Source organism: Chiloscyllium plagiosum, unplaced genomic scaffold (genome assembly GCF_037043375.1).
Source record: "Chiloscyllium plagiosum isolate Xiang-an unplaced genomic scaffold, Cpla_swu_hap1 HiC_scaffold_12, whole genome shotgun sequence".
NCBI lineage: Eukaryota > Metazoa > Chordata > Chondrichthyes > Orectolobiformes > Hemiscylliidae > Chiloscyllium > Chiloscyllium plagiosum.
The window spans coordinates 23,789,233-23,811,457 of record NW_028270150.1 but is presented as its reverse complement, the minus strand read 5'-3'; the positions used below and the strand labels follow the sequence as shown (position 1 = coordinate 23,811,457).

The 22,225-nt window shown below is 38.7% G+C and overlaps 1 protein-coding gene across 4 annotated transcripts in view; it reads right to left on the bottom strand.

Annotated features, from left to right (window-relative positions):
* dyrk1aa (dual-specificity tyrosine-(Y)-phosphorylation regulated kinase 1A, a) overlaps window positions 1-22,225 on the bottom strand; it is a 114,692-nt gene that overhangs the window by 74,824 nt on the left and 17,643 nt on the right. Inside the window, exon 1 of one of the 4 annotated variants that reach the window (XM_043701349.2) lies at window positions 5,571-5,615. The exons of the other annotated variants lie outside the window; for them this stretch is intronic. The gene's annotated coding sequence lies outside the window, so the exon portion shown is untranslated. Of the gene's footprint in view, window positions 1-5,570; window positions 5,616-22,225 lie in introns of those variants that run through there. 4 annotated transcript variants of the gene reach the window in all.

Sequence of the window (22,225 nt, the reverse complement as noted above, 5' to 3'; positions counted from 1 at the left end):
CTAGATAGATTCAGATTTTTATGTGAACAAAAGAAAATGGAGTTTGGTAATAATTCTCAATGATGACGATAAATTACAGACTTGTCCACATGACAGGCAGAGGTACAGCAGACAGAGTTCAAGACAGAACACTAAGAAATAGCACAAGATTTTTAAAAAATGATTCTTAGTGAAGAAGAAATAATGAGTGATCTAAAGGTACAAATGCATGGATTCTCAAAAGCTGCAATATATTTTAAGTCGAGAACTTTAATGCAAAAGAAATAATTCTGAATTTGTACAAGTTGGTTGCTGAGAAAAAAGGTATAGTTGCAAAAAGACAAAAATTCTGCCTCAAACACCACAGGCCGGAGCAGATAAAGAAAGTGAGAGTTAAGCAGGATTAATTCCGCGAATTGGCAGATTGGTTACAAAGATACAATTGATGGAGAATCATTACAAAATGATTAAAAATTTAAATAATATCACAGAACAAAACAGAATTCTTCAACATCAAAGTGGATTCTCAAACAGTGCTATATCACCATCTCAGGTCTCTTTCGTATCCATCACATCTTAAATTAGAATTAGAGAATACGTACAATGTGGAATCTGGCCATTTGGCCCATCAAGTCCACTCTGAAGATCACCCCATCCAGACCCATCCTCCTACCTTATCCCTGTAACACTGCATTTCTCGTGAGCAATTCACCTAACCTGCACATCTCTGAACTGTGGAAGGAAACTGGAGCAACCAGAGGAACCTCACACAGACCCTGAGAATGTTTGTGTGGAGATTGCACATTAGGAGGGTAGAATCAAAACTGGATCCTTGGCACTGAGGCAGCAATGCTAACCACTGAGCCAACAATTTCCTAATACCACCACATAATTCACTCGTTCTACCTCTCATACCATGTACAATCTGTTACTTTATTAACCTAATTTCTTGCCTGCTCAGAAGAATTACTTTGGCTGTAAACTTTCATAAAAATCAAGATAAATCTATAATCATAAGCTACCATCCCCATTGGTTCTAGTGCTCCTTCTATTCAATAGTCATACAAGTGCATTCTTGAGACAACTAATCAATGTAGGTACAGGGTGCCTACCTACCTTCTTGTAATCTTTACTGAAGTTTTTTCTTCCCCCACTTCCACTGAACATTGGTTTAATTAGATTAATTAAAATCACATTATTGCAATAGGTTATCTGTGCATATTCTCCTGTGTTTACTCCTAATTTGGATAATGGCATTTCACACTAAAAAAATTACAATTATGCTGCAATCCTCCTTTCCAACGTGGAATGCCATATATGGCAAAAGCCATTTTTCTTTGCATGCCTTAAATAGCAGAACAACAAGCTTGTTAATTGGAGACAAACTATTGTCTTCCATATTCTTATACTGTTCAGCATTCCTACTTAGACTTTTGACAATTAAAAAAGCTTTCCTTCCTACTCTTCCATCTCTTGTATCATCCCCAATACAAACTATAGCCCATCAAATTGTATTTGCTTTACCTTATACAGATGAGGTCTATCGAGGGGTATGCAATTATGATGGCAATCCCAAAACAAAAAACACACCTAGCACTGTAGCAAGTTTTAATTACATTTTTGGCTTTCATGTTGGTAGTACCAATGTCCAACACCTGCGACTGTTGATTTTTAGTAAAATCCAATTGTGCACCAAACATTTCAATATTAATATTAAGCATTCTTTATGTATGTACCATTTATTGAAACTGTCCTGTTTGCCAAGATTTAAAATAAAATGTACAAGTCCAGCCATTAACCTTCAAATTGCAATTTAGGATGGCTATTTTAATACATAGCTCAGGCATGTGCAAAATGATGCATATCAATGTAAACATCTACATACAAGTTACGTCAGCTGACATGCCTTTCTTTCACTTCATTCATTAATGGGACATGGTCATTGGTGGCACGACCAACTTTTGTTGCCCATCCTTAAATGTTATTTTAAGGACACTGGTGCACCAACTTTTTGAACCACTGCAGTCCATGTGATGTAGATAAAACATTACGTGGACTGTGCAGCTGGGGGTTTAGCAGACAGTCAAACAACAGTGACAATTCCAAGTCAGAATGGTAAATGGTTTGAAGAAGAACTTCAAAGTAGCTATGTTTCCATTCAACAGCTGCCTTTCATCTTCCAAGCAATAGAGTCACAGGTTTGGAAGGTAATGCAAAATGAGACTTTTTGTGTCCCTTCTGTGAATATTTAGATGATACTAACATCTATGTGCCATTGGTCAAGCAAGGGCCTATTTATGTTGATACACTTGGTGTCAACCAATCAGACTTTGTCTCAGTTGGCATTAATTTCTTTAGTGCTGTCGAAGCAACACTCATCCAAGCAAGCAAATACTCCCTCTGAACTGTGCAGCAGTCATTCTGACATTGCACGTATGAAGATCAGTATCAATATGCCAACTGCAGCATTGATTTCCAGTTTCAGAAATTACTGCCATTTCTTACTTGAAGCCAGTAAGAAAGTTTGAAGGAATGACAATGTTCCAAACTTGTTCTGAGCCCTGTAAATTGTAGACAAATTCTGAAAAGTGGAAAAGTGAGCAGCATACCAAGTCTATCACCTGCTACTGTCACAGTTCAATGGCTAGTCAATAGTAACACACTGCTAAAGAATGAGAAGGTTACCTCACAAACATATTCCAAATTCATGAATGACAGTTTATCTCACCTCACGTGCCAAATTCAGCTCTTGTCCCTATTTGGAAGAAGCTGAAAAGTGATCTTGAACCAAATGGTCCTGGTAGAAACCAAAATAAGCAAAGCACAGATTGTTGCTAAGTTAATGCTACTGGATGTTACATTTGAGAACATTTTTGATGATCAAGAGAAGACTGATATGGCATCTACTGGCAGGATTGGATTTGTCCAGCTTTTTGTGCAAGCACATAACTGCATAATTGTCCACACTGTCATTTGGATGCCAGTGTTGCAATTGCACAGCTTCAGAATGCACTACAAGTAAGTTAAACTGCACACCAATCGAGCTGTGCAGTTTGTGGAATAAAGCTCCATTGCAGTGCGAAACCAGATTCAGAGCATGTTCAGGCTGTTCACTAGAATTTCAAAGCAATCAAAGACTTGGCACAGCAGCAGACCCTTCCAAGTTTAGTCTACCAACATTAAAGAGACAAATCTGTGCATTACTATGCAAGCTGAGCTGAAGAACTCAGGTAATATAATTGCAGCAATCAAATGTAGAAATTACAGTTTCGGCTTAAAAGATGAAGCAAACCTGCAGATACAAACTTAGAAGAGAACATCCCCATGTACAACAACCACCAATTTTATTTCCACTAAATTTCAGGGAAAAGAAATATTATGCAGGAAAACTAGGGGAGGTCAGAGTTTTCATCTGGGTCAATTAGCAATGCTATGAAAAGAGGCAAAAAGAAATAGCAGTATCTGGAACCTAAGATTTTGCTAAGGAAGCAATCATCATGGAACGTAATGGAAATTGTGGAATATTTTGAAAAGCTAACAAACTATATTATAATGAAGGCAAAATACCACACATTAGATTTATCGAAAAGACATTACTGGAGAAATTCAGATCTGGCAGCATCTGTGGAGAGAGAAACAAGTTAACATTTCAAGTCTGGTACCACTCTTCTGTAGAACTATTTCTGAAGATCTGACACACTCAAAACATTAACTGTTTCTCTCTCTACAGATGCTGCCATATCTGCTGAGTTTCTCCTGCACGGTTTGTCACATACTAATAGCACATACGTGCCAATGTTGACAAACAAACTTTAACCCAAGCATAAAACCTGACAAGACAAAAAAAAAAGGGCCATCTGAAATGGGCAGTACAAGTCTGCTATTCCAAATTTTTAGGCATGCAGAGATTCCAGATACTGCTAACTTTTTTTAATATCAAATGTTGTTATCCATTTAACCATCAATTTCATCACGTGCCTCTCTACAAAATACACAAGTCATACATTCATTCAGACGCTTGCAGGCCACTTTTTTGGTACAGTGATGAACCTACTAAGTCTTGCCAACTTTATAGAGAAAAAAGATGAACCAAACTACTCAATTAACAGTCCAATAATCATGAAATCTGTAATGTGAGAACACTGTGAACTTCCCTCATTCAATTATAAAATGATTATGTTATCATACTGTGGATTATACGAACATATGGATAGCACTAAATGCAAAATTAAAATGGAATTGTCCAGAAAAGAAAAACAGCCAGTGCTGCAAAACCAATTAAACTACATGACCGCCAAGAAAACAGAAACTGATCAAGAAGAGCATTATTTCAGATTTCAGAAGAATTAGAACAACACAAGTTCAATTGACCCAAATTTTTTGTATAACACATACCCAGAAGGTATGGCTGAATAAAACTTTAAAGATAAATTAACAGGAGAGTTGCAGGTACTTTTGGCTACAGATGCTGCAACAAGTTGACTGAATATAATCAAAGCAACATTTAATGTCTGAAGGCATATCACTCTAAGCTGATTATCTTCCCAAGGCAGGCTTCTGTTCATAGGAAGGGAGATTCTTCTACAGAAGAAATTAAAGTAGCAGATCAGCTAACTGGATCAATCATGCCAAACAAGAATATATACAAAAAATGAATAATTTCAGAGAATGAGAACAATTTCAAGGCTTTTGAAAACCTCTTTGTTTAAAAACAGTGGTAAGGTAGCAAAGGAAGCAGCAGGAACAAAATGTTAAGAAAAAGTCAAACATGAAAGGCAATGGTCTAGTGGTATTACTGCTAGACTATTAATCCAGAAACTCAGTTAATGCTCGACGGTCCTGCGCTCGAGTCACGCCATAGCAAACAGTGGAAATTGAATTGAATACAAAATAGTCTGCAATTAAAAATCTACTAATGACCACAAACCATTATTGGGAAAAAAAAACATCTGGCTGACTAATGACATTCAGAGAAGGCAACCTGTCATTGTTAGGTTCCCTTCTTGAGATTCTTACACTCTTGATGCAGCTGTAAAACATCAACTTCTTGTAAACAGCTACAATTTACTTAAGTCCAAGCTTTTGGAGGATCATTTAACACTCTTTGCAATGCTTGCAGAGTGTGTCAAGCGAGGCTCTTTGAACAAGGGAATCATCCTCCCTTTATACAGGGTTTCATATCAGTTGGTCATGCACGCAAGACACAACCCCCTGCCACTCCCCCATAGTCACATGCCACCCAAAAACAATGCAAAGTGATTAGACTATTCCTTAGACTGTAGCATTTCCAGAGTATGATTAGATTGTCACATCCTGCCTACAAAACAGAAACAAAACCCCCACCCCCAGACGTAAAATGAGAGTGACAACCCTTGACCAAGCATGGTATCAAAAATACTGAGCAATACTGGATTCAATAGGTGTCAGGAGCACTTTTCACTAGTTGGAATCATATGTGGCACATGAGAAAATGATTGCGGTTGTTGGAAGCCAGTCATCTCAGCTCCATGACATAGGAATTAGGAGTGAGAGTAGGCTATTCAGTCCTTGGAGCACGGTCTGCCATTTAACAAGATTATGGCTGATCTTACCCTGGTCTCAACTCTTTGTCCTGCCTGCTCCTCATAGCCCTTTATCACACTTTTCATCAGAAACGTTTTTTTCTTGAATCTGTTGACTGTTCACTGATCCCTGGAATGACCTATGAGGAGAGATTGATAAGGTTGTGCTCATTGGAAATTAGAAGAATGAAAAGAGACCTTATTGAGGCATAAAAGATTCTTAGGGTAGACACTGTGCTGTTACTTTGCTTTGTGGGAGTTTAGGAGCAGAGAGCATAATCTCACACTAAGGGGTTGCCGATTCATTCCAGACATAAGGATAAATGCTTTCTCTCAGAAGGTGGTGAATCTCTGGAATTCTTTACCAGAGGGCATTTCAGGCTGGGTCATTCAGTATATTTGAAGCTGAGAGACAGATTTTGTTAATCACTAAGGGAACCCAAGGTATTTGGGAATAGGGAAGGAAAGTGGAGTTGAAGATTATCAGATCAGTCATGATTGACTGGCGGAACAGGTTCAACTGGTCAATAGCCCACTTCTGCTCTTACATATTATGGTCTAAATAGTAAAATTGGAAAATTATCACCTAGGAGAAAGTGAGAACTGCAGATGCTGGAGATCAGAGCTTAAAAATGTGTTGCTGGAAAAGTGCAGCAGGTCAGGCAGCATCAAAGGAGAAGGAGAATCGACGTTTAGTCTTATGTCCGAAACGTCGAATCTCCTTCTCCTTTGATGCTGCCTGACCTGCTGCACTTTTCCAGCAACACATTTTTAAGCTCTGGAAAATTATCACATCCAGAAATGAAATCTGTGGATTCAGCAACATTAAAAACTTGTGCTACAAGACTGAAAATAAACTGGCATCTTTGCAAATTCAACGTTTCAGACATATCCAGCAAAGTCTTGCAGTTCTATGTTCACTTAACTCTTACAAGTTAAATTCGAACATCTGTACTGATATCCAATCAAGATCACTTGCAATGATGCAAAAGGTGAATTCATGTACTGCAAAAATCTTAAATCTGCCACGTGGCAGCATGGTCAATCATCTCAAATAAGAAAAAGTTAGCTAAAATCTTGGTCAGATTTTACAACATGTTTTTAAGATGATCAAGAAACTGGAGGTCTTATGGAGAAATGGTGAATGGATGATGTAAATAAGAAAGAAGCAGAAAAATAACTAAAACATTTGAATATATTTACTATGTATGAAGTGACAAAAAACGTACACCAAGATAGATAATCATGCCAGGGGAAAGTGGTTATGCTGATCAGCTAAATGAGAGTAGATAAAGGACACTCCACTGAAGCATAACGACGAGCATGAACTGGTTGGTGGAAGTAGCCAACAGAAAACAACTTAAAGTGACAGGGAAAAGGAGAAGTTAAAATTTCAGGCATAAATTTACCAGCAGTATCATAGCTAATGGAATCACAGATTAACCAATTATCCATAACTTCTATCCTTACAATTGTGCATCATTTGAACAACTCCATTCTGATACAGCAAACCTTCAGAGTATCTTTCTGAATGCACCTACACCTCCAGACTGCATCACACAGAATAAGCCCCACAGCAAATCTTTTTGTTGGTTGGGTGAGCACACATGCACGTGTTTGTGTATGTATATGGGGAGGTGGTGGATGGGGTGCGGGTGGAGGAAATAAAGAGACAAAGAGAAAGGTGGATACAGACATTGTCAAGGAATCTATGAGACTTAATGAGGCGGTTATTAATGTTTAATGTCTGCGCGTGGATATTGTTCTCAAAGGCACGCTCAGTCCCCCACTGCAGTACTGAACTACAATTCTCAAGCTGCAGTTGTGGAATCAAAGAAATTTCCAGTTTTCAGTCAGCAATGTTCTGAAGTCAGACACATCACTCTAGGAACACAACTTTGCTGTTCAGCAAGGCTTACTGATCATGAATCAGTCAGCATAGTTTTCTGGTGCCTTGCCCACATGGTCATGAGTAAGATTAAGTCTACCGAATCACAGCAAGCAAATCAATGGTGATATGCATATGGGAGAATTGAAGGTGAATCAAAAGACAACTAAAATTCCAACCCCAATAATTAATTCAACTACCAATGCAAGCATTTGAAACAAAGATAGAGAATGCTTGAGAAACTCAGGTCCAACAGCAACTCTGGAGGGAGAAACAGAGTTAATTTATTCCATAACATTGTTAAAAAAAGGAGGGGAGAAACAAGTTGCTTGTTAAAGCATCAAATGAGACAAAGGACGAAATGAAACTAGGAACTGAAATGGAAACAGTGTCAGGCTGTGCTCATGGATAAAGAGATCTAGTGTATGCATGTGCAGATCTCAAGATGCGACAGCAGCAGCTGTCTGAAGGGTGCTATATGTCTTTGATTAGATTAGATTACATTATATTACAGTGTGGAAACAGGCCCTTCGGCCCAACAAGTCCACACCGACCCGCCGAAGCGAAACCCACCCATACTCCTACATTTACCCCTTGCCTAACACTACGGGCAATTTTAGCATGGCCAATTCACCTGACCCTGCACATCTTTGGACTGTGGGAGGAAACCGGAGCACCCGGAGGAAACCCACGCAGACACGGGGAGAACGTGCAAACTCCACACAGTCAGTCACCTGAGGCGGGAATTGAACCCGGGTCTCAGGCGCTGTGAGGCAGCAGTGCTAACCACTGTGCCACCGTGCCGCCCACTAAATATCCGTAATCCTGGTTTTGTTGGAAACAAGTAGGGTAGAACTTCAATTGAAATTCTTGCCAGGAAAGGTGGAGCCAGGGACAGTCAGAGGAAGAGGTGGTTGTGAAAGCGAGTTTTGGCAAATATTTAATACAATATTGGGGGGGGGAGAGAGAGAAGAGGCAGCAGATAGAAAGGACAGAAGATAATGAACCCAAAGAAGATTAAAATTGAGGGAAAAACAGAACTTCAAAGTGGGCATAACTGGAAGGAAAGAAGCAGTGAGTCTTCACAAATGCTGCTAGCCCTGTTGCATTTCTCTAGCATTCGGTGCTTGTTTCAGGTTTCTAGCACCTGCAATATTTTGCTTTTAGTCAAGTGTTTCATTCGCTGCCACATCTCTTCCAGATATGAGCATAGTTAAAAGCTCTGGTCTTCTCGGCAATGGGATTTCCATTTTAGTTTTTCTACTTAATCACCTTCACTGTGATCACCATCCTCATGTTCAATAAAATGCTTGCAAAAATTCATTTTCACAGCCACATCTTCTTCCTTAATGAGTGCCTTTTGCTCCACTTTAGCCCACAGAGATTCCAACTGAAGTTCCTTCTTTATGTTGAGACATCCAATGTTCAACAGCTGCTCCTGCTGCACCTTGAGGTCTGCCCTCAGTGCCACCACATGCACACTCTTCATTTCACTTTCTTCCTGCATCAGCACATCCTCATGCTACCTCTAAGATGTTATGCTATCAGTTCTATTTCATGCTTTAAACAAGAAACCTTTTCTTCTCTCAAGTGTAAAGCAACGATAAACTCACTCACTCTCTGTAGATGTTGTCAGACCTGCGAAAGTTGCTCCAACGTGTATATATTTGCTGGGTTTCACTGGAATATAATCGGGAATGAAAATACTATCTGCACCTCTTTCTTTTCTGAAAGCAAATAAACGATGAAGCTAGGAACACATGACAAATCAATAACTCACTGTAATTTTTGCATTAGAAACAATATAATAAATCACCTGTTGACTCTGACTATACACTATGTAGTCATAACTCTTCTGGGATTTCACCGTTCATAGGGCCAATTTGTTTTTACTGACTTGTTAGAAAAAGCTAGTGTTCCCATTCCTTAAATGGATAACAAACACAAACAAAGTTAATGCTTTTGGGAAGTAAGGTTCTTAAAATTCCAACTTGAAGGTAAACTTGAAATTAAAACCACAAGTAATATATTTCTAAATTATTAAATTTGGGGGGAAAAAAGGTACTAAAATGAGAAAATTAGTTAATCAACGCTATACCTCAATGTGAAGCTCAAGAACATGTTGATTTGTAAATTAGAAACTCAGTACCAGCAATAAAACGTTTGCACACTAAAGAAATTTACAAAGCCAGTGACATTTGAATTGCTTTGATTGTTTATGGTTAGCCAAAATGCTCATGACACCACTCAGAGGCCTAGAAACTACACTATTAAAATGTAAACACACACTTCTGGATATATGACAGGATGGTTATTATTCACTCAAAAACATTTGGTATCTGCCACTTCCTCCCCACAATAAGGTCATCAGCCATTTTTAAAAGTAGAAAACAAATGCATAAGGAAAAAGTATTTAAACATTTCAAAGTTTAAGACATTTGAACATGACATTGTAAAAGTACAGATAAAATGGACAGTAATCAATTCAGTGTCAATAGCTTTACATTTGAAAAAAAACGACTTTTTGATTTGAAAATCTGTTGGTGAGTGCAGCAAGGTAACAGACCTCAAACTAAGGCTCTGTTTGGGTCAAACAAACAGGTCACATTAAACAAAGCAGACAGATGAATAAACATCCACGTCATATCACAAAACAAAATTCTAATTAAGATTCATCAAATACGTAACTGGCATCCTATAAAAAGAGATGCCGCAAACAACTCAAAGCCATTACAGCATACTTCTAAAAAAAATTAAAGTTGAATAGTCTTTGTTAGAATAAGTTTAGAACATATAGCTTTTCAAGCAATGTTTAGAGTTTGTGGGGACAGTCCTGCTCCAAGTAAAAATTACATAGGCCAGAGAACAAAAAAATTTAATAATTCTACAATGCTAGAGATTTTGAATTAAACATTCCTAAAACAGTTATTTTACAAGATTTAAAACCTGATGTTCATGATATTCCAACTTATATGACCAGAAAGCACGTAGATTCATTTTGTATAATTATGACTTCTTTCAGCTTAGCTGCATCAAAATATAAAAGTAGCATGTTAATGCGCCATTTGGAGCTTTGTCACACTTTCGCAGTATTTACTTCAGTATGATTGGTTATTTGCAATTCAAATCACTGTTCTAAGTCCAAGCTTGTGACTGGCTCCTTGCTAAACAAAAAAAGATTATGAAGCAGCCTAAAATAACTTGTCCTGAGAATTACAGCTCTGCAAATTGAGAACTGTGCTAAAATGTTTGACTGCACAATCATTCAACTGTTTATTTTATCCCATTGCTTTAAAGAAGTGGCTTTCCCAACGTATTTGTCTTCTTTCCAGCTGTGTTTAGTTCATTGTAATGCTTTGAAAATGAATCTCAATTTTGCCGTTTTGACGATAATGTTAAAACGATGCAAGTCCGAATCACACAAATTAAGAATATTGTTTTCAAAATTCAAAATCTGCAACTTTGATATTATATACAAAATTATAAATCATCACAATCTTTCTTATGTTACTGGAGGCCTAAAGGAGGCAGCTGTCACGATGATTCTTGTTTGTTGATCCTGGAGCAACCCAACCTCATTGTAATTCATCCACTGAAAAAGCCCACATGGGACTCGAGCACAGGTGGAAGGACCTTGGATTTACCTCACTAAAAATGAGACAATTTGACCACTGCCATTGCTGCTTCCCTTACTTGCATTTTGCCCTCACTGGGGCAAAGTGGCAGTGGAAGTTTGTTTCCTTCATAATGTTTATCTAATCAATGCAAGAAACATTACATAGGACCAATAGGTAGAAAACTTGCCACCAGAGTACATGAGCAACAGTATGTAATAAAACGACATGACCAGTTCTCCCTCATGTCAATACACATTTGACAATGAAGGACACTAATTCAATTGGTGAAAATGTGTTGCTGGAAAAGCACAGGTCAGGCAGCATCCAAGGAGCAGGAGAATCAACGTTTCGGGCATAAGATCTTCTTCAGGAATGAGGAAAGTGTGCCAAACAGGCTAAGATAAAAGGTAGGGAGGAGGGACTTAGGGGAGGGGCATTGGAAATGTGATAGGTGGAAGGAGGTTAAGGTGAGGGTGATAAGGTGAGGGTGATAGGCCCGAGTATGGGTGGGGGCGGAGAGGTCAGGAAGAAGATTGCAGGTTAGGAAGGTGGTGCTGAGTTAGAGGGTTGGGGAAATGAGGAAACTGGAGAAATCTGAGTTCATCCCTTGTGGTTGGAGGGTTCCGAGGCGGACGATGAGGCGCTCTTCCTCCAGCCGTCGTGTTGCTATGATCTGGCGATGGCGGAGTCCAAGGACCTGCATGTCCTTGGTGGAGTGGAAGGGGTAGTTCAAGTGTTGAGCCACGGGGTGGTTGGGTTGGTTGGTCCAGGTGTCCCAGAGGTGTTCTCTGAAATGTTCCGCAAGTAGGTGGCATGTCTCCCCAATATAGAGGAGGCCACGTCGGGTGCAGCGGATGCAGTAAATGATGTGTGTGTGGAGGTGCAGGTGAATTTGTGGCAGATATGGAAGGATCCCTTGGGGCCTTGGAGGGAAGTAGGGGGGGTGGAGTGTGGGTGTGGGCGCAAGTTTTTCATTTCTTGCGATTGCAGGGGAAGGTGCCGGGAGTGGAGGTTGGGTTGGTAGGGGGTTCAACTGGGACAGGCAAAACAAAGACAAGCTCAGGAATTCCTGGAGGCCTGATATTCATCCACTGGTGCCATAAACAAACATGTTGAAATAAACTTCATCTACAGACTACGACTGTACAAAACCAAAAATAGAACGATCTGCCATGACAGACAGAACTGAATAAATTCTGGACAGATCACAAAACTGCACTTCATTGGGAGGCTACACAGCACCCAGTAAAGAGACAAAACATTTGCAAAAAAAAAATTCAACCTGCTCAGCAAACTCCAACAGTTATTTACTTTGGATGGAAATGTGTACAAAAACAGTGAACTAACACACACGTTCCACATCCCAGTTGATTCTTGCATTCAACTGTGAAACATCAGAATTACGTTTTCAATCTATCATACATATATTCTTCCCGATTTATAACTAGCAATCCATATTACCAATTCTCATAAGCAGGACAACTGCGACAAGAATGGAAGGGGTGGAGCTTAATAAAAATCATTATTACCTTTTACTGTTTGCGCATATGCACTACAATTTCAACAGGTAATATACATGAATTTGATCTTGCTATTCACAAGAACAATCCTATTGAAGCTCAAAGCTATTATTGAAATCAATGAAAATAAATAAATAGTCTTTACAGCTTATGTACAGCATGATGATCAACCCACACCAAAGTAAAATAGTGAATACCATCATAAAGAGCTTACTACAAACAATTGAGCCAGCAACTTTTTGCCATGATGATTAATAAATGGTAACTACTGGTTTATTACTAGTGTTCAATACTGAATTGCAGATCAATGAGAATGGTTCTGTTAACATGAGTCATAATGTTCTCTAATACAGGTTTTGCAAGTCTTCCCCGACAAATTTAAATAGAAGATGTTGAAGCAGACTTAAAATCATTTAATTCTTTCCCACATAAGCAAGCAAATTTGACAATACAGGATCACTAACTCACCAAACATTTTGGCTACCATCTGTTTGAAACTTGTAGCAAATACTGGACACCAGAGTTTTAATAGGGCTGTTTCATTTATTACTTTTAATCCAAATTACCTTCCGAGAGGCATGTAAGGCTCTTTTTTGCCATCTAGTTTCTATTGCACAGTTCTGTACTCGGAGGTCACATATAAACGTGTCACATTAGGAGACCAACAGCAACGAATATGTATACAGTCGGTTCTGCTCTCACGAGTGTTACTTCAACCAGAATTGGATTTAACATGATTGAAGAATTTAGACCGTTATTTGTAGAACACAAACTTTCCTCACTTGTATTGGCTGTACTGCAATTCCAGCCCCATTAGCTTAAATGGCATGGCTATTGTGCTATTTTCTTATAAGGTAAGATGCATGACAACAGAACGAGCGCTTTATGTCAGAACCGACTGTATTCCATTGGACTTTCTTGGTTGCTAATAAAAGGAATGCATGTTTCAGTGATGGTTGTGAAGCCATCAGACACAAAGATATCTATTATCTGTATACATAGTTAAGTTAATTTTCTGCACAAAACAGCTGCCAAAGTATCATTATATAATTGGTGGCAAAGAATAATTTAGCAGAGAGATATTCCTCTTCAATCAGACAAGAACCAGAAAAGACTAGGTAGGACAGTCAACGTGAGCAGTGATAGCATCTTCTTGGTCTAAATTATACTCTGCATAATGAACCATCCCATGAACCACAAATCTTTTAATATATAAATGGCCCAAAGAAAACCAGTTTTATATAATGCTGTTGCTTCAGTGTCAGGTCAAAATTCTAAAACTCCCCCCACCATCCCAGTGGCATTGTGAATTTACCTTCAGAACACGGGTTCTAGTGGTTCAAAAAGACACCTCACCACCACAAAGGGGAACTAAGAATGGGCCATAAATGTTGGTCCATCCAGCAACACCACACTACACTGAATAAGAATTCATTTCACTTGTCCTAATAATTAAAGCCATACTTCAAGACAAACGCATACAACACTGCTAAACACATAATGGCTTCCTCTATTAATAAAATAAATGTTTAATCACAGTATGTAGCTTATCTAGAAAGAACATGCTTGACAGTAATTATTTGATTTCTATAATCAAGAAGTGATAAGCACCGGATACCCTTGACCCATATGTTTTACCCAAATAAAACAGTGTCTTTTAAGAATTAAGCTGTGGTTTCAATAAGTCATGCATGTCAAAATGAAATTCAAGATTTCATTATAGGATAGAAATTGAATGGTATCATCTTTGATAACTACAACCAACATATTACAGTTTATGCTATGCTACACAAGGGCTAAAACAAACAGGTGCACATAAAATTTCAATTCAGGATTTCTAACTCAGTCACACAAGTAGTCTTATGTTTTATCTGTATGAGAATGTGCATAGGGCATGAGCAGGTAGGGAAACAGTTAAGTTTTGAGGTTTGTGAAACAAGAGGCTCAGCTAAGCATGACTCAGCTCACATCACTTGCAGTTAACAATGGGGTACTAAAGGCAAGGGTAATGGGTTAACAAGGTGGAATAGCATTCATTATGTAGAGCCATTTAACAAGATAAGGTCGCATTCAGTATGTAACGTCAGTTTAACAAGGTGAAAAATATTCATTACGTGATGCCACTGTGTAACAGCAGATGGCTTAATCTTTACTGTTGATGCTCACTGATTGTAACAGTCACCCAGTCAATATGTATGTTGCTTTATCTGGATGGTACTTCCCTGTAAAATGACTATATACTTCATTAAGAAACTTCCAGAGAAGACCGAGAACACATGTCTCTGTACACATGGGCGATTGTTCTCTCTCCCTCCAGGTCCGAGAATAAAGATGGAGGAGGTAAAACTACGCTGTGTCCCTGAGTGTTTTGTTTTGACTGAGGGGAGAACAGGACATCAATATTGGTGTAGTCAGCAATTTCCAAACAAACAGTTACAATCAGACGGTGTCAGCGGCCGTCAGGAACATCAGGTCTCGAGACGGACAGACCCACAAGGTAAGAATTTAAACCTTGGTCCCTCTCGATATTCCTGTGTGCCGGGTAGGGTCCCCACATTCAGTAATTAGTTCAGTTAAGAGACAGAGTTTCGCAAGTGCACTGACAAACAGAGATTCACGCCCTCTGCACTGCAGTGGGTAAAGGTGGGTGTAACTGAGGTTCTGTGCAGTACTAGGGTTTGAGTCTCCTGGGTTGGGTTTGATTGAGGTTCAAGTCTTCTGCGCAGTATTGGGATTCAAATCCCCTGGGTGGGTAACTGAGGTTCGAGCTCGGTGTTTAAATTGAGGCTTGAGTTCTTTGTGCTTAAGTGGGGTTCAAGCCCCCGTGAAGAGAAAAGTGAGAAAGGGTTTAAAGTTTCCTCGTGGCAAAATTTGAGGCTCTGCAAGTCTTTGTTCTGGGGGAAGAGATTGGCTTGGATTGCAACACCATGTGGTCCACTGGAAGGGCTTTCTCTTTTTATTAGTGTCATTTCAGTGAGAGGATACAAAAAAAAGGAATGCTGAAATTAAGATTGTACTCATACTTCGGGTTGAAAAAAAAAGGAAAGTTTAAATACAAATTGTGCATGTTGAGAGCGTTTGATGTTCAAACATTTTGATTTGTTAAAATAAGCATTTAGAAAATGCTTTTTAAGTAACAGTTTTGCCTTGTTTGAATCAGAATCTCAATTCAATGTGTTTTGTGGGCTATGTACAGGACAGATTTTGTTTTTACATTGAAATTGTACAACATTACGTCTTTTTTTAAAAGATCAAACTGGTAACCTTACAACAATCTGACTAAGTGCCTTGAGCCCATGATTTGACCGAAATTCTACAATGCCTGTTTAAAAAAAAATTGGGTCAGTGTCATGCTTTAGCCAGGCGAGAGTATTGTATTAAAATATCTTTGCTGCTGTGTTTTTAATGCAGTGTTCACAAAGAGCGCATTTTGAGTTTGATGTTTTGTTAAGACTTCAGAGAATATTCGAACTGGAGGCTGAGCTATTTCAGTTCTGTCAATTATTGTTAAGACTTCATTGCATTTGCAATATGAAGGAGGCCACAGAGAATGTTGATCTCTACCAAAATTGTCACAGTAAGTCCGACTGTTTTATTTGGGAAGTTTCATTTGGAGAACATATTTTAAAACATTCAGCATTTGTTCCTCACGAATGTTTGAAAATTAAATCTGAATTGAAACTGCCACTTCAATTGCGAAAGCACAGTAAATATTTTGTTGGTTTTCTTTGTGTTCTAGATTTTGGAAATACTTTTCCTGACAGCTTTCACATGAGCCAAGTCTCAATTCATTAAAGAAATATAATAATTGAATAACAGGAATGAGGTACCCGACAGTTTGTTTTTAGGACCATTGATTGTTGTTTATAATTGACTGAATTGTTTAGGCAGTAAAATTTAGAAGGTTATTGATTGTATAAAACTTGATAATGTCATAAATAGTAAACGGAGTAACTGACTCCAAGACAAATAAAAATGTTGAAATAGGCAGACAAAATTTAGTGCCGTTAAATGTGCGACCGTCTTCATACTGATAACCATCTTGGTAAAGAAGGAATGAGGAGGGAAATGCAAAGATATTTTAGCAGCTAACATCATCTCTAGACTTTTTCCATCCACAGGTAAAGCATGCCTTCAGACCACGGCCCACCCCTCCACAACCTGATTCAACTAATTCAATCAGCTCCCTAGTCATAGCATGAAAAGTGACGCAGCGAACAGTGAAGAGGAGGTTGGTTTGCTTTTTGACAGTGGCCTTCCTACGGACATTAAACCACGTGACCTTTACCTTCTCTTTCGATCATTTAAAGGGTATGAAGGTTCACTGATCAAGCTAACATCACAGTTGGCTTTGTTACATTTAACAGCAGAGCAGGAGCAGAAGCAGCAAAGAATGCTGTATTCACCTAGCCTGCAGCTGCAGCTGCTGAACTGTATACTCAGATATGCCGGTAATCCTCCATCTGAAGCATCTCCGCAAGGATGGAAGTCTCATCAGTTTTGTGAAGCATTTAACTGCCCTTATCCAAGAATTCAGATTTCTCACAGGAGTGATGCAGAAGGACAGACTGAAATTTTGTTTTCAGGTTGGACTTTACTAAAGGAGATTTTGGAAAACTGGCTAGTTTCTACTCGACTTGGAGGTGATGGAGCGGTCACTAAGGACTGTGGATTTAAGAACTTTACTGGTGATTTTTCTTCCCCCCACAGGGAGGATTTTTCAAACTCTATTTATTGTAACAGACTAGTAATTTTTGTTGTTATACTCATTGTATGTTGTGTGCCAATAATTTGCTTAAATACTGGCTGTCAGAGTCTTATGAAAGCTGGTAGTGCCATCTAGGTGGTTATCATGAAATGATAAAAGGAGGGAATGAGAATGTATATAGGGTAGAAGCAGGCAGGGAAAGAGTTAAGTTTGTGAAACAAGAGGTGCAGCTGAGCAGAACACCGATTGGATAAGAACTTGCAGTTAACAATGGGGTGCTAGAGGCAAGAGTACTAGCTTAACAAGATGAAAAGCATTCATTATGTGAAGCTAGTTAAAGTTAAGAATATTCATTATGTAACAGCAGATGGCTTAATCTTTACTATTGTCACTTGCTGATTGTAACAGTCACCCACTCAATATATAATTTGCCTTATCTGGATACTCCTCCCTGTAAAATAACTACACAATTCATTAAGAAACTGCTGTTCAAAAGAGAAGACCGTGAACTCATGCCTCTGTGCACATGGGTGATCATTCTCTCTCCCTCCAGGGCCCGGAATAATGAAGGAGGTGGTAAACCTACACTGTGTCTCTGAGCATCTTGCTTCGACTGAGATGGGAATGGGACAACAATACTTAGCGTCTTATCGGTCACATTGACGCATCAGCCAATCAGGCTCTACAGCAACCTCAACAGCAAGGTTCACATTAAGCCACTCTTGAAAAAGTGACTTGGTTTTGTCACTACATAGTAATAAAGTTCAATACCTCAAAAGTGATCACTTTCGGGAGACAAAAATGTGAAACAAAGGGGAGAACATAAAACTGATTTTAACAAATATTTAGGTAGAGAGAACATCTGTACGGATTTCACATGCTCAAGAATAGTTAGCCACATAAAAATCTGATCACCACAGACAAATATTATACCAACTGAAAATGTGTGTGAAAGTCGCACAAAGAAACAATTAATTTCTTGCTTCTGACATTAAAACATTTATCTACCGAGTATAAATAATTTTCATGTTAACTGCTTCACATTCATCGCCACAGACCCATCCCCAAGCTTTTAAAGCCTACTGAATAGCCAATTCATACAAGCCAACCACTGAAACTACTTGACTTCTTCCTGCATTCCATTAATCATACAAGCATTAAATTTCTACCCGCATGATTTTTTTTTCAAAATCAATGAATGAAATTTAAAGAAAAATCACATAAAAAGATGACTTAACTAAAATCTCTACTCAATCCAAAATAGCCAAGTGACAAGCTTCAATAATGTACATCATTCCCTCCACTAATGAAAATAAACCTAACCTTAACCAAAGCACAAATTAGAAAATTTGCCACCAAATTGTAGGATCAAGTGCACTGTTAACTCTGGCCAAAGTCAACAGAGCAACATCATTCTCTGGATAAAGAAACTTCCACATATGTAGCAACTTTTATCATCATAAACATCTAAGTCCTTAACAGCCATTATCTTCTGAAGTACAGTCAAACGTCGAACGTAAGAAGCAATATAAGAAACACCGAAAGAATCCAGATATCGGAAACAACGATTCCATGTCATTTTATCAATGATAGTACTCTTAATTTTAAATGTTGCTGGTAAGGAACACAATATTTAATTTTTACACGATTATCACTGTAATAGTCTACTCCTCCATTGAAGAAAGGAAGCAGCTCATTAATAAAGGTGACACAGCCATCCTGAAAGATCAAAGTTCAATCCTGACCAAATGATTGGAAGTATAAGCAACTCGAAACAAGACAGTGTTCAGACATGTTCTACCAATAGCAGTCCAAATAAACATTAGCTAAATTTGAAGTACAGCTAAAGTGGAAAAAATTACATCTAAAGGATTGCAAGTGATAATAGTTTATTCCATTGGAACCATAAAGCAACATTTTTCGAAACAACTTCAAACTGTAATGTACTCAGCCCAGGTACAAAACCAGCATCTTACTAAGATAATATCATTAATCCTCCAACCTTTTTCCCAGTAGGCCAGGAGACAGCAATAAGAAAATATGTGTGGAGTTACATTTCCTTACATAATGGGAGTGCTATGAATATCCGGAAGACCCAAAAGCAGAGCTCAACCATTCAGCACAGTGAATCTGCTATGCTATTCACTGAGGTCATGGCTAATCTGATGATCCTCAACTTCACCTTTCTGCCTTCGCCATATAATTCTTGATTGAAAAAAATGCCTTTCTCCATTTCACTAAAACAATGCATCCTCTACAGCCTTCTGCTGTAAAAAATTGAGTCACTACCTTCAGGAAAAGAAAGTCCTCATCATGTGTCTTAACTGGGCAACCGTGAAACTCAGATTGTGTCCTCTGGTCCAGGAATCCAGGTGGCATGGTGGCTTAGTGGTTAGCACTGCTGCCTCACAGCACCAGGGTCCCAGGTTCGATTCCAGCCCTGGGATACTGTCTGTGTGGAGTTTGCACATTCTCGCCATGTCTGCGTGGGTTTCCTCCAGGTGCTCCAGTTTCCTCCCACAGTCCAAAGATGTGCAGGTCAGGTGAATTGGCCATGCTAAATTGCCCATAGTGTCAGGGGTAAATGTAGGGGAATGGGTCTGGGTGGGTTACTCTTTGGAGGGTCGGTATGGACTTGTTGGGCTGAAGAGCCTGTTTCCACACTGTACGTAATCTAACCTAATCTAAACCTCTCAGCTACTGTGTATTCCCTCAAGAATCTTGTATATTTCAATTAAGTCACCTGTCATTTTCAAAACTTCAAGACCCACCTAATGAACAAATCGTCATAAGAAAACCCCTCCACATAATCAATCATCTGAGCTGCCCTCAATACCAATATATCTTTTAGACACAGGGACCATAACAGTTCACAGTATTCTCAGTGCAATTTACCTGTAATTTTAGCAAAACTTGCCTATTTTTATCCTCCATTCCCTTGGAAATAATGGCAAACATTCAATTTGCCTTCAATTTTACCTGCTTAACTGGGGTGTTCATTTTTTGTCATTTATGCACGAGGACTCCGATTTGCAGCCTTCTGCAATACTTTTCCATTTAAATAATGTTCAGCTGCTCTATTCTTCCTGCCAAATTATATAATCTCAGGCTTTCCCACATTATATTGGATTGCCAAATATTTGCCCACTCACTCCACCTGTATATATTTCTGTGCAGACACAGTCACCTTCCCAGCCATTTTCATCACCTAAGTAATTAATATATTGTAAATAATTATGGTCTCAGTGCTGATCGTGTGACACTAATAGTTACAGGTCATCATATTGAAAATGCTCCACTTATTCCAACTGTGTATTCTGTAATTAGCCAATTCCCTATGCTAATACACTATGGTATCTCCAACACATTTCTTTATTTACTAAGTTAAGAGCTTATTATGTGATAACTTATCAAAATCTTCCAAAATCCAAATATTACATACACAGCTTCCCCTTGATCTATTCTGCTTGTTAACAAAGTACCCTAATACATGTACTTTGCAGGATTTCTACTTCATTAAATCATGCTGACTCCATTTGATTTTCTTAGGTTTTTCGCAATGCTCTGCTCTTCATGGCATTTTCCCAACAACAGATGTGAAGCTAACTAGCCTACAACTTTTTGTCTCCTTAGCACTTTGCAAAAAAAAGTATTGCACTAGCACTTTTCCCAATCATTCAGCACTTTTCCAAAATATTATGCTATCTTTAATCTCCCATTCCCTCAAACCCTTCTTTCTTGTTGGGATCTATCTTTGTTTTAAGCCATGTAACATCTTTTACATGGTTTCTCAACCATCTTTGCTGCTTAACTTTTTCCCCAGTCCACTTCAGTTTCATGCGTTTCAAATTACCCTTTTTAAGCACAGCACAGCTGTTTCTGACCTACATTCCTCCATCTCAAACTGAATGCTAAATTCAACCATGCTATGGTCAGTTTTCTAGTGAATCTTTTACTCGTAAAACCATTTATTAAATCTGCCCCATTACACATCAGATCCATAGCAGATTGTTCTAAGAAACCGTCCGGAACACACACACGCACGCACCCACACAACCAACAAAGCTACCAAACCACCCTTTTCTTCCTGCCTGCCCTTTTGAAAAGTCATAAGTCTCTCAATATTTAGCTCCAAGCTTTGATCTCCTTTCATTCATGCTTCCACAATGGCTACACGTTCATACCTATTTAATTATATTAGTGATATTCATTCACCGCTTGTGGGTGTTGCTGGCAAGGCCAGAGCGCATTTATTGCAAGCATTTAATAATAGAAAAATCAAAGTATAGTTGAACATTGATGTTGTCACCTTCTATCAATTTGCCATTGATCCATTACCTCAATACTTTCTCCTTCCACTATGGCTTTGACAGCAGATTCTTGCTTGGAAAACTTATTCAGCACTTCAGTCAGATCCCCTACCTACATGCAGAAATCTTCTTTGTGGACCCTGAAACAAGTTTTCAGGTTAATCGTTAACCTTTTGCTATGTATATTTTCACAACACATTGGAGTGGTGTGCTCAAAATAAAAGAAATATACAAAGCACCCAAATGAAATCACTGGTCACAATTAAAACTAAGTTACCTAGATAACAAAAACTCTAAATCCCCTATAAACCCCTGACATATACAAACATAAAATGGGGGGGGGGAACACATGGGTAGCATGAAAACTGGAAACAGCTTCTCTTCATTCACAAGATCTGTTGAGTTGGTTCTTGCTGATCTGAAAGCTTTTCCTCAACTTTTCTTTTTCCAAATACTACTAACTGATGTACAAGATGCACATAGTAGATGGTCTCAGACTTATCCAATTCAAAGTCACAACTTGGAGCATCTGAAGGACAGTTCATCTGCTTTACTTAGGTTTAAACAGGTTTACTGTAAGGAGAGAGCAAGACAGTGTTGCTGGTGGCTGCAGACCTGGTTTTGTTTTCTGGTCTGACAAAA